This window comes from Acartia tonsa, chromosome 8 (assembly GCF_053477335.1).
Source record: "Acartia tonsa isolate MP-2025a chromosome 8, ASM5347733v1, whole genome shotgun sequence".
In the NCBI taxonomy this organism is placed as follows: domain Eukaryota; kingdom Metazoa; phylum Arthropoda; class Copepoda; order Calanoida; family Acartiidae; genus Acartia; species Acartia tonsa.
Window position 1 is genome coordinate 33,879,205 of NC_137267.1, and position 13,867 is coordinate 33,893,071.

General features: G+C 42.6%; 2 long non-coding RNA genes across 2 annotated transcripts; both read right to left on the reverse strand.

Annotated features, from left to right (window-relative positions):
* Positions 1-599: 599 nt before the first annotated feature.
* Positions 600-2,013, reverse strand: LOC145325530 (uncharacterized). Its single transcript, XR_013881503.1, has 3 exons — positions 1,921-2,013; positions 1,141-1,196; positions 600-787 (listed from the first exon to the last, which is right to left on the reverse strand). It is a non-coding gene; the product is annotated as an uncharacterized LOC145325530 (long non-coding RNA).
* A 1,288-nt stretch (positions 2,014-3,301) lies between these two features.
* On the reverse strand, positions 3,302-13,700 carry LOC145325531 (uncharacterized). Its single transcript, XR_013881505.1, has 4 exons — positions 13,639-13,700; positions 11,888-11,989; positions 11,518-11,572; positions 3,302-3,411 (listed from the first exon to the last, which is right to left on the reverse strand). It is a non-coding gene; the product is annotated as an uncharacterized LOC145325531 (long non-coding RNA).
* Between the last annotated feature and the right edge of the window lie 167 nt (positions 13,701-13,867).

Consider the following 13,867-nt stretch of genomic DNA (forward strand, 5'->3'; position numbering starts at 1 on the left):
GTAAAAAGTTTATATTATACAAATAAAATACTTCCTATTACCTGGTTTGTTATGTTCAGTGAAAAAAAGATTATAACCTAATTTCTACACTAATTAAAAAATTTGGTAAGGTTAAATGAATAGTAACTGTCTGTTTGGCGCGAAGCGCCAAAAATTTTTTTTTGGAGTATTTCTTGATCTTTTTTTTTGAAACTGGGATAGTTTTGCTTTTTTTAGGGTAAGGGGCAAAAGGGGGATTTTTATTGACCAGGGGGGGGCAAAATGGGGCATTTTTCAACATTTAGGGGGGGGCAGGGGGGGCGGTGGCTAGGGGGGGGGGCAGGGGGGGTGTTTTGGTCGCTAGGGGGGGGCGATTGCCCCAAATGCCCCCTTCGGTTCGCACGCCACTGTTTTTTTGTCTAATTATTGGTATTATTAACTAGTTGTAATATGCAATAATCAAGTGCACAGTGATTCACTAGGGGTTTATAAAACCATTCGGGGTCAATAAAAGCAGAAGCAAATTAAGCCAAGATATACAATTCATGAATAAAGTAAAAAAATTAAAAGAAAACATTTACTGTATCAATTAATAAATTTTGAGGTAGGTTGAGAAATACTGAAAAATATTGTAAAACATATTTTAATCAAAATTTTCACATCAAATAAAGGAGAATTTGTTTAAACTCAGTCTTTGGATAAAAGTTCTTTAGCAGAATTTTTAAATCTGTCAAATTTTTGTTTAGAATATTCTGCAGCTTTTTCATGAGTCACTGCCCATAGTAAAGGAAGCACATATACGGAACACCTAAAACAATTTTTTTTCATAAAGAAGAATGTTGTCTCTTTATCACTCATCACTCTAAAGCAATCTTTCTTACTTGTAGAGGACTACAATTCAACTTTTTTCCCATCCCCCTCTTTATAAAAGAGCTATCTAACATTTTAATTTCTAAATTTGATTTTATGAGGTGTTTTCCCTATTTTCAGGCAAACATTTAAAGATAAAGGTAAAGGCATTTTTTCAGTACTATTTCTTTTGTTAGTTGACCTTTTCTCTGTTTTCCACCTGGAGAAACATAACCTTTACCAAAAAAAGAATTAGGAAAAGATTTTCTTAATCAGTAGCAGTTATTAATTATAGTTAAAAAAAAATTTAACCTGCTGAAGAATAATCCAACTTCAATAAGAAATTCTTCTGCATAAACATGCCCAACCTAAGAAGTTATAACCATAGTGGAGATTAATCTCAATAATAAAGTAAAAGAACCTCTGTCTGTCTGTACCAAAGGATCTCATTAACTGTCGAACCAATATGGTTCTCCTTTACAGTGTGGCTCCTGTAAGTCCTGGGAAGATTTATAGTTATTTAGGGGGATAGTACAACCATCCACCAAGAGAAATCTAAAAGATATGAAGTAACTCAAGTTGACTTGAGTATTGTATCTATTTACAACAGGAATATTAAGAATAGAAAGTTTTTGTTACCAACAATTTAATTCAAAATGGATAGGAGGTAACGAAAAAAAAATCAAATCCCCAGCATAAAAAAAGCAATCGTATTGGTGTTTTAACCCAGATTATTTAGGTTAAATCATACACAGGTTAGCCGCGCATAGTTATGAACCCTGCACAAAAAAACATGTTATTATCAAAAAAGTAATATGAAAAAAAGGCGAGGAGGTTTCAATGTTCAAGACTTTATTTGAGGGAAAGCCCCAAATTCTCCATATATATTTGTATATCCTTTTAGAAATCTGTAAATCTGTTGGAAACTATGCTAATTTAGATTACGTTTTGTTGATGTTTTTTGTCCCAATTTAAAATATGATTAATTATTAATTCCAACACTACAAGAAGTTTCCTTATACTCCTAACTTTTGTATAACAAGGATGAACACATTACAAAGCAGAAAAATATAAAATATTTATATTGAATACCTTAGGTGCCATAAATAGGCAGACAGCTGTTAAAAACACAGCAACGGTGGAAATCAGAACAACACTGTAAGAATTCTTTTCGCTTTGTCTCAGATCCTGATATATGCTGTGTTGTTTTCTTATATTCACTTTTATTTATTTTAAAAATAAATACAGTGCAGAACTTTAAAATACCAAAAACCTTAAAGTTTAGATAGTATTTTTTTCTAGTATGACTTCAAAACCGATTAATATCCGCTGGATTAGAACCGATTCTCAGCCATTCTGAAAAATCGTGTATATCATAATATTACAGACAATTTTCAATGAATATTAAAATCAAAATATTAATGCCAATTTTAATATACGCGAAAAGCTGTCTATAATACGATGCGTTAAACAACTAATTATCTAATGTTTATAACAGAAAGTTATATAAAATTGTGTTTAAGAAAACACACTTCCCTGTTGACTTGAGTTTCTATTAATAATGCTATTATCATTATTAGTAGTATTTGTTCCATTGAGATTACAATTAGGATTCTGATATCAAAATCATATATTTATTCATTATTTTATGCTAATTTTGTTGTAATTCTAACAAAACATGGATTACAGCACCCATGAAAGCAAAGCTCTGAAACGGTAGGACAAACGAACATTAATACTGGCAGAGTGTCAGAACTGAATAATCGAAGGTGATTTTTAATAATGATTAACTCATTTTTACATTATAAAATTTATTTATATTTACTTTATACAATCAACCTCACCCCTTACCTCCCTCCCCTCCCGTTAAGATCTCGCATAAAAGGAAATGATTGATCTTTACTTTTCAAGTAAACTTCTCATAATCCCGGGGTGTTTTTAGGCTATTTAATTTTTTTTTAATTTGGGTCCTAGGATATTTTTACAAGCCCCTAGATGTTAGAGGCATAGTCCCTAGGCTACAGTAAAAGTAATTTGAATTATCCGTGGGAAGCAATAGACCTCTTGTAACTGGGGACGACGATATCTTAAGAAATACACAGACATTCACTCTTTTTTTTCGAGAGTGATATAAAAACTTCAAACCATTTACGAGATTTTAAAGAACGTAAACGTAAAATCTACAGGGACATAAAGGAAAAAGACAATGGCTGATAAATTGATATACATCCCCAAAGATGATACACAAAATTATCCCTTTTGTAAATTACAATCAGCGATTGAAACGTTTGGACACTCGACTAAATGAGCCAACCAAACAAAATTTAATAAAAGTCTCTGAGGTTGCTGAGCAAAAGAATGATAAAACGTTATATTAAAAACGTTGGGGACTAGTGTAATAAAAACAGACAAATGTCCCCTACCTCCCTGGAAATCCAACTACTTTATTGGTAAGAATAGAAATATATCATTCCTGATGATGTGGAGTTGTGACCACAACTTGTTCTAAAGCTGTTGGCTGTTGCGGTTGTAGATTATGATTGTTGAGTGGTAATAATTCCAGGTTGTTGTTTATACCTCGCCCTGGAATTTTTAAAGAAAAATTATTCTTTTTAAATAAATGGTCACTAGAGGCCTTTGTGCTTTCCTAATTATGGATATACTGTGGTATTCGGCAGCCGTGAGCCATGTTCTATGGCAACCCTGACCTTGGTTCGGAGAAGGGCCGAGGGCCCTCCCCCGAGTACTGGGGAAGGGGTCAGCCGACCCCTCCCTATGCTTTAAAATTAATGATAGATTTTGACAGCCTTATTATGGTTAAGCTGTATTGTTTGGTTCCCCCACCCTTTCCAGGGATGGGGGATCATTATTGCCCAATCTGATTATTGTATATGTATTTATATTGATTCTGCTTTATGATTACTTATTCCAATCTGTGTATTTATTGTTTGTTGTATATAACTTTAGTAAACCTTAGACCCTGAATAAAGGAACATCTGAATAGACTCTGTTTATTATTTAGTGATTGCTAGAGAAGCGTAGCTTCTCTATAATATACGTGTCCACGTCTGTTCGCACTGCCGTAGTCATTTGAACTCGGGTGTCTGCCATTTAACCTAGGCGGATACCACAACTTTTGGTGACAGCTGTGTGAGATTACGGCAAACCACAAGTGTAGAACAGACGCGCAGCTGAGGCTAAGGTACTCCCAGCAGTGAAACTGGCAAAACTGACACAAGCAACCTGAATTACCCACCCTGGATAGCAAGGTCTAACTCTGTATCCGGCAGTTGTGGAAGCGAAACCTAGCGAAAGACCACTAAGTGTGGCGGAACCCGAGCTGCGGAGAGTAGCGAAATCGGACGAGAGACTGCGGAGAGCAGCGAAACTTGACGGAGAACCGCGAAGGGCGCCGAAATCTAATGGAGGATTGAGCGCTCAAGGGCTGAAACAGGCCTGCGGACGGGCTGAAACAGGCCAAATAATTGCTAACGGCTGAAAATAGGCCAACATTTACTGCAAAAGATAGCAGGATCCGAACCCACGGCGCTGCAGGACGGGACATTCCCTGCCGCCACCAACCGGATTCGGATCCACGGCGCTGCAGGACGGGACATTCCCTGCCGCCGACGGGCTGAAACAAGCCAAATAGCTGCGAGCTGTGAGCGAAAATATGAGTGTAGTGTACCAAGCAGAAGAAAAACTACGTCAACTCCAAGTATCCTGAGAGGCTACAGCGCAGCCACCCATTGAGAAAAACAGATATTATATCAGATTTTATGGATTACCACCCTGGTGTGAAAGCTGAACAATAGATTTATGGGCAGGGCTTGGTAAACAAATTTGTTGTGTACTGTGATAAAGCCAAAAATAGAACCTAGATGTAAGATAACAATGTATTGGTAAACAATCTGACCCCAAACCTACAGCACGACAAATACACCCCCTTATCCCAACGGAAGGGGAGGGGCCCACCTTAAATTGAAGCAAATACAATTGAGGTGACATAAGAATAAGCCAAGGATTAAGGAAAAAGCACAATTACCTCACCACCCAGTCACCTCAAACCTGCAGCACCCCCCTCCCCATAGGGGGAAGGATGGCTTTACCCCGTCCCCTCACGCACTCCCCCTTCTCCCCACACTTGGATAAGTCCGTCCACCGTGCGGAGATAGCGACCGGGAGAACGGAGCGCAAATCAAGGGTTGTGCAGCGGAGCTTGGGACGCAACGAAAAATTCAACGGACAAAGGAGATAAAGCGGACCAATGAGAGAGCAGATTGAGGGATAGATGCGCGTTTTACCTGTGTGCGCAATCTGACGGCGCGTAGGCGCGTTGCAAGGAAAGGAGATTTCACGCACACACACACACACAGGAGAGGAGCTACTCTACAGCATACAACAGAGATATTTTTAGAAAAAAAAGACTTGCAAGCTCCTCCCTCCTATCTACAGTGTGATAAGGAAAACCAAATCAGTTCCTGACAGCAGTTCAGACCCTCAACAACTATCTACACCTACCAGCCTACCTTAAAGCTTAGAAGCTAGTGACAAGTATCCTAGTGTACACCTATTTTAGATCTTTGTAGTTCAAACTACCAACCAAGTGATAAACGGTATTGGCTGCTAGGCTAGAAGCCATAAGTGTAAACTGCCCCTAGTATTGACTTAACACTTAGTGTCCCGCCGCTGAACCTTTGACCCGATGGAGCAGCCACAAGTGCAAGGAGGCGACCAGCTCCAAGGATGGCTCCAGGACGATCCCCAGCCGGCTCCAGCCGAGTACCGCAAGCTGATGTTGAGTAACCTGCCGGAGTACCGAGGACCGCCCAAGCAGTCCTGGAACTCCCACATCCGGAGGCTGGAGATGTCATGGGCGGCTTACCGTGTACCCCCCCATGACACACTGAACCGCCGCAACGCCCTTTTACTATCCCTGGCGGGGCAAGCGGCGGAGATGGCCTCTCATCTGTTTGGAGAGGCAGGCCAAGCCTTGACATACGAACAAGTCAAGGCCGAGTGTGAAATGTTATTTCGTCCAGCCTATGAGTCTCAGACCCTGAAGCAAGCCTTCAGAGACTACAGGCAGCACTCGACGGAGCCTATACAAGCCTACATATCCACAAAGTGTGCGCTGTACCGGGAGGCCTACAGCCACGAAGATTTGGAGTTATTGATAGATGAACTAAATCGCGGCATTCGCAACGCCAATGTGAAACGCGTTATGATGGGTCATGAGATTGCCTCGGTACCTGAGTACACGAGGCAAGCCATGTTCACCGTGACCATGATCACCAAGCAGCTGAAGGAGGGTGTGTGCCTAGTGGACGCCACCGACGGGCTCAAGGGATCGGCCAGCGTCCAGTTGCCCCAGTACGATGAGTCGGAGCCAATGGAGATTGGCGCCTTGGCTCCGGGTCTCCACCAGATGGGGAAGGTTGCACCAGACGACAAGATTCCAGGCCGCTGCTACCGCTGCCATGGGAAGGGCCACCGAATCAGAGATTGTCCTACGCCTATGGAGGTCAGCCTAGAAGAGCGACGCACCCAGCCACGCCGTGACCGTCCTGCCAAATGTGAACGTTGCCATTACACAGGCCATACGGCAGCCGAGTGCAAGGCTGACTGGGACCAGGTAGCCGGCAGGAGACGTGTAGCTGACAAGGGCGCTCACTCAGGGAAGCCCAGCCGGGTAGCCAACATGGAAGGGAGCGCGCCCCCAGCAACACTCCAGCAAGCAGCCGCCCCCAGCGCGGCGGGCCAATCAGAAGGAATGCCGCAGTTTGGGACTATCCCAGCCAGGATCAACGTGCTGGGAGGAGCGGCTGAACCCAACCGGGTTGGCCTGGGCTTCAGCCTCAACCACTTGGGACCGGAGTTCGTGCAGCCAACCAACATTGCGGAGCCAGAAGTCCTGCAGCCTCAACCATTCAGCCTCAACATGATGGGGCCTGCCAGACCGAGTCCCCCCAGCAAGAGCAGAGGGGCGCTACCCAGCGCCACCGAGACAGTGTACGGGGAGGCCCTGGCGGCCGCCGAGCGGGAGAGGCGAGAGGCGCTAGCCAGCGCATCTGAGTCGATGTATGGGGCGCCATCCGGCGTCGCCACCTGGGAAGGACGAGAGGTGCGACCCCGCACCCCCAAGCTGATGTCTGGGGCGGCAACCGCCGCAGCCATCTGTGAAGACTGGGGGGTGCTATCCAGCGCCCCCACACTGATGCCTGGGGCGACAACCGTCGCCGCCACCGAGATACCTGGACCCTGGAACGAGCCTGCAGCCCCAGAGGGAGGGGTGACATCCGTCACCCCCAGTCAGCCAGCGCCACCAGCCAGCAGGGAGAGTCCAGCTATCCATCATCCAGAGCCCCCTGCCAGCAGAGAGAGTCCAGCTGTCTACCACCCTCAACTGAGCCAGGATAAGTTAAAATTGACAAATGCATTGTATCCAAAATATTGTGACCCTCCAGCCTTGCCTGTGCCTCCCGCACCAGAGGCTGGGGAGATTGAGATTTGGGGTTATCAGGACTTGCCTGTGCCACATGCACCTGAGTTCCTAGGGCAGGGGAGGGATGTAATACAGGGCGAGCCTGTGCCACACGCACTCCAGCCCCATGCCACTGGGCATGCCATGGACGAGGGAAGGGCCAACTTGGGGCTAGGGGAGCCGACGCCCAGACAGGCGCCCGTCGCCTGTCAGTCTGTCATTGGGGAGGGCATCGGGACGCCCCGGGCGTCCAAAGGTAACACTCAATGGAAATTTATATCTAGCCAGGAGCAGTCCAGCAGTGTCCAGCCCCAGGAAGCAGTTGTGGCCAGAGCCGAGGATCCCCAGATGCGTGCGCGAGGACGATGGCTGTCTGGCAGATTCTCCCATTGGTGGATGGTTCTGTGGGGCCTATTGCTAGCAGCTGTGTGGCCTACAACTAGCTATGTCTTAGTAGGGTGGGACTGTGCCAACCCCACCCATGTCACCGCCTACAACAAGGAGCAGATGTGTAGCAAGGAGCCGCTACACCAGGAGGTGCCCTTGGGCCATGAGGTACATGTCCTGCAGCAAGTCAAGATTCGGGAGACCACGGGATATAGCTGTCAACTCACAGTGTCCCAGTGGACATTTAGGTGTGGAGTCTGGGGCCACCTGAAGGTGACCTCGGTCCCCACCCTCATGCAGCCAACCAAGATTGACCCAGAAACGTGCCGGGACCTGGCCCGGAGCCGAGTCTACACCCTGCCAGGCAAGACCCAGCCATTGACGTTCCAGCTGAACCACCCTCTGTTCTTCACCCTTGATATGGTAGGCGCATTGGTCAACAGCCCCAAGGGGGTGGGTTGTGAAGGGGAGGACGTCCATTTTGAAGGCCAGCTGTACCGAAATGAATTAGTGCTCCAGGAGCGACGGCTGCTGGTCAAGGAAGAGACCTACGTAGTTGAGAACAGACGGGTGGAGTCCCAGTCTGACCACCTGACCCTAGAGTGTCCCCATTCCGAGCTGTCCTGTATCACTGGAGAGGCCACATATGTGTGGGACCACCTGGGGAGAGATTGCCCCTTGAGGCTGATCCGCAGCCTCCAGCCCAGCCTGGTGATGGATGCGTTCCTGGTTGACCATCAGGCCCAATTCTTCATCAACATGACTACCCCCACCTCAATAGTGAACTGCGACTTTGAGGCCCATGCCACCAACCACCCAGCATTGTTCGTGGCAGCCGACCTGGCCGCGGCAGCGTTGCCCAGAGTATCGGCCAGGGACGTGGATGTCCCCCTCCAGGCCCAGATACAGGCGGGTTACATCGGATTTACCCTGGAAACTCGAATGAGAAGCGCAGCAGCAGAAGAAGTAGCGGCCAATTGCTGGAAGCTCCAGCAGCTAGACCTGGCCCATCCGGTGCGTGTCCAGGGGAGCACGTTCTCTATTTTGAGGGGAGATGTATTGCTCCAGCTTACCTGCCAACGTAATAAGTACGTGGTAAGGGAGAGCAATGAATGTTGGGACAAGGTGCCGGTGGAGCCCACAGGATTTGTAGATGCCGTGACAAAGGTGTATAGCGGCCACGCCACCAAGATTCCCTGCTCCTCCACCTACCTAACTGTACACGCCGAGGAAGAATGGATAGAGCTAACTCCTGCACCTAAGAAGAGGCCGCCCCCGCTGGATACACCCAAGCAGCTGCTGACCGAGCCCTTGGATGACTTTAGCTCGGGAGGATTGTATTCCCAGGCCGAGCTGAATGACTGGCAGCAGCTACTAGCGTTCCCGGCGTATAAGGCCGCCATGCTGACCGGCCTGTCGTATGGCTCATGCGTCCAGCAAGGCAGCTGTTCAGCCACCGGAGACCATGGGATCGTGTCCTACAATATTGACCGACTGGCGGAGGAAGGGGAGGAAACCCTGGATGTCTGGGCTGGGTTCAGACAGGCTATTCACGAGTGGGGAGATGGCGCAGCCATACTGTGTCTGCTGCTGTTGATCCTCAAGCTGCTGGGAGACTTAACCATCATCTCCCTGGCAGCTGCACAAGGAGGTGTACGAGCCGCCCTGAACGCGATGTCACAAGTATTCCTGTATCACCCAACCTTGTATCGTAAGGCCTTGGCCAGGGCCAGGCTCACCCATGCCAAGTCCCGGGACTTTTCAGTGGACTTGGATGCCATTCCTATTGGCCGGGAAGCAGCCGAGGAGATGGTATCCATGAAATCAGCCGATAGCGGAAATGACCGCCCAGGCAGGCCTGGGCCACACTCTGGAAAGCCCCGCGGCCCCTCGGGAGGCCAGGCTGTCGCCCAGACAGTCAACCTGGTAGCCAGTGCCCCAGCTGCTGCCAACACCAACCAGAATGCCCCGTTGCTGACCGGTCCCGCAGCGGCTGCGCCCCATGCCAACCTGACACCCGCTGGCACCGAGCTACGTGCCCAACAAAAGCCAGCCTCTACCTTCTACCCCACGTTGGGGGCCCATCAGCCCTGAAAATCACCACTAGGATTCCATTGAATCATTATCTCTTGTACATAATAGCCCCTAATGAGCGGGCCGAAGGCCTCAACCACTGTCGGAAGTCTGGCAGGGAAACCCCCTCCCAGCCTTCCGAGGGGAGAGTTGTGGTATTCGGCAGCCGTGAGCCATGTTCTATGGCAACCCTGACCTTGGTTCGGAGAAGGGCCGAGGGCCCTCCCCCGAGTACTGGGGAAGGGGTCAGCCGACCCCTCCCTATGCTTTAAAATTAATGATAGATTTTGACAGCCTTATTATGGTTAAGCTGTATTGTTTGGTTCCCCCACCCTTTCCAGGGATGGGGGATCATTATTGCCCAATCTGATTATTGTATATGTATTTATATTGATTCTGCTTTATGATTACTTATTCCAATCTGTGTATTTATTGTTTGTTGTATATAACTTTAGTAAACCTTAGACCCTGAATAAAGGAACATCTGAATAGACTCTGTTTATTATTTAGTGATTGCTAGAGAAGCGTAGCTTCTCTATAATATACGTGTCCACGTCTGTTCGCACTGCCGTAGTCATTTGAACTCGGGTGTCTGCCATTTAACCTAGGCGGATACCACAATACCATCCTTTTATACATGAAGTGATAATTAAGTGACTGATGGTGGTGCATTTATCAGATAAACATGCATACCTCTACCAAATAATTCCTTATTTTGATTTATATATACTAGCAGCGACACTTGAGAGGGGGGGGGGATTTCTATTTTAGAAATAAAAAAGTAAAAACAAATTCATTTTTTTAGGGGGGGGGGGGATTTCGACTAACCCACCCTCCCCGCTCGTTTTTTATTTCAGTTTTTAAAAAAAATGAGAGAGAGGGTTATTTTTTCAAGAGCTCTTTTGGGAGGGTGGTGGAGTCATAAACCTTCTCAAGACTCTTGAGAAGCTACCCTGCAAAGAAGAAACCATATCAGTTCAGCGGTTAGCGAGATCCTTCGATACAAACAAACATCCTGTTACTTTATTATATAAGGATAAACACGTAAACCTCTACCCAAATAATTCCTTATTTTGCTATATATATTCGTGTTTTAATTGAATTTATAGATTTTCCATAATTGTTAACATCATCAATAAATTAATATTAATATGAAAGTGGAAAATATATCTTATTAAAATATACCGTTCCCTTTATAGATCTCTGGAAAAGTGATTTTGTTTGTAAAGCTTTGTAGCTAAAAGAGCTTATACAAAATGCTAACAAAAACATAAACCAAAAATGAAATGAAATTACATTTCCCTTATAAAAATCTATATGAAAATTACGGCTAAAGTGATGCTTAAAGTAGGTGCACATTAGTGATGCGAATCATAGGAAATTTGACACAGTTTAGCAGCAGATATATTAATTTTGCTTATACAATTCAGTCCCCAAAAATGTTCCTTGCAGATGGACAGACAAATGGAAAGACTGACCTCTGTAGTCAAAGCTGTTTTATAGTGTCTATAAATTAAAGACGTCATACAATACAAATGAACAATGATAGGCCAATACACAGACTAAATTACCAATGGCATTTTAATTGACTAGTGGAAGGCCAGTATGACTATGACATTTTATTAGGCACTATAAAAAGCTTTTTTGATCTTCGCTACTTATAGATGTTGCAATTATTGTTCAACTATGAAACAAATAAAATGTAGAGTAGCTTCGATAGTAAAAAATGTATACACATTACACACCTGATATAGTTTGAATACTTTGTGGATTTTCTCTCGATTGTGTAATATTTCTAGTCTAATAAAAATATTAGAATTATTAAGGCTTCTATAAAATTTTAAAATTCAATAATATAACTGGGTAATGTCTGTCTGTAACTTCCAAGTGATTAAACTTTGTCTGTCTATCCATTGAACATTCGGAATATTACTTGCTTTGTCTGTTAGTCCATCGGTCATGCACTAGAATATAATTTTTTTTAAATTCAAGATTTCTCTGAGATTATCATCTTTTACTCTATAACTTGTTTTATCCGTCCTACTGTCTGTTTATCCATTAAAAAATACTCAGTTACAATCTAAAATAAAAATGTTCTGAAACAAAATTGCTCACCTTAAATCTGGATGTTTGTGTACATGTCTGTATGACTCTTGTTATAACTTCTACAGTAACTATTAACAGTAACAGAAGGTACACCACTGGAACTATACTCTCCTGAAATACAAATATCGTCGTATTATTTCATTTTCTTTGAATGTCGTATTTACTATTTAGCTATACGATTAATCAGGCCATACTTTTAGAATTACTGTGCCCTAACATTTTATTCAAAACACAATAATGTGAAATTAATAATATCTCTAATCTAGAAAAAGGGTATAGTCCTTTTCATGGCAACGCCCCTTAAGGGGCATTTCTTAGTATTTTCACAGTAGCTTTTCTCCTATTTCTAGTCCCTGCGGGGGCTCTAACCTTGCGGGGCAATCAGCTAACCCAATGTAACCTAACCTAAAATAACATATCAAAAGCCATTTTCTAAATACGACGAATCGCCCCTTAAGGGACGTTGCCACGAAAGGGACTATACCCTAAAAAAATACTAAGAAATTAAATAAATCAAGAATTAAAATTTTCCTTTAAAAAAATATTTTAAATTTGAACTTAAATATTTTTGTTACAAAATCCATCTTGACTTTAGTTAATCCAAATAAGAGGATGGTTTTTTGATAAAATTATTTTTATCCTGTATAGTTTTTAAATATTTTTAGTTTTCCAGTTCAGACTTTTTAAGTTTAATTTTTGATTTGCCAATTGTTTATATTAAAAAAATTAAATAAAATATATAAGTTTTAAGGCAATAATCCAAAGTTTTAGACCAAGGGTTAACTAGCTAGAAATTGAAATAAAATCTTAATATGAAAATGTAATTGAATCTACAAAAACTGCATGCTTTACCATTACTAAAAATATCCATTAAACCACCAGATTAAAAGATATAGGAATTTCAAAGTTATTATTTTTATCTTTATAGTTATCTTTGGACTTTAATATTCCAATGAGAATAAAGTATATGACAGTCTTGTTTTTGACTAAAAAATAAAATAAATCGAGTATAACAGTGGATTCAATTATTACTAGCCTTTTATTATAGATTGGAAATAGGAAAAACTAGACAATGAATACCTGTATATTAGATAGCATAAAAAGAATCAAGATTTCAATACAACAAAGTTTTTTTTTTGTAAAAATGTTATCCTAACCTTGTTTCTCATAGACGTAAAATATTATTGAAGTTACTATCATGAGCAATAGAAAATTTTTTCGTTTTCAAATGCCTCTATCTTTTTTGTTATGGAAGCTGAAGGCTTCAAATTTGAGGTATTGGGTCTACTTGTGGCAGACTTTCAGCAGTGTATTTCTTGCAGGTTTCCTTTAATACCTATTTGCTATCTAACCAATATGAATTAAGAAGTATCATTAATTACTTATTTCCTATCAAACCAATAACAATTCAGTATCCTTGTTCAATGTTCACTATCTAACCAATAAGAATCAAGTGTAATTCAATTCCTATTTGCTATCTAACCAACAAGAATTTAGTATTATTAAACACATGTTTACTATTAAACCAATAAGAATCAAGTATTATTGAATACCTGTTTGCTATCTAACCAATCAGTATCAAGGAAAGATCCAGTGATGTTATGGGCCTACATCAATTTTCTTTTATATTTTGCTTTTAATTAATCAAAGATATTAAAGAAAAAATATTTATTTTTAAAAAAGAAAAAAATTTAATGTTCCAAAATTTTTGTAAAATGATTTTTAAGTCATAAATTTTTTTTTCGGTTTTATATAAATACCTTTTTTATCTGACTTTGAAAATAATCTTCAGCAATTTCTGCATTCACAAGTTTGTAGACCTAGTTTAATAAACAAGAATCAACGAGTTTTTACGAGTGCAGCTAAACTACTCTTATTGGATTTAATTAATTTTCTTTAACATTTTTCTTTTAAATTTTTGGTGAAGGGAATTTTTCTCGGTTCCATTTATCCAAGGGAATATATCTTACACCCCCTTCCCTTTAATTG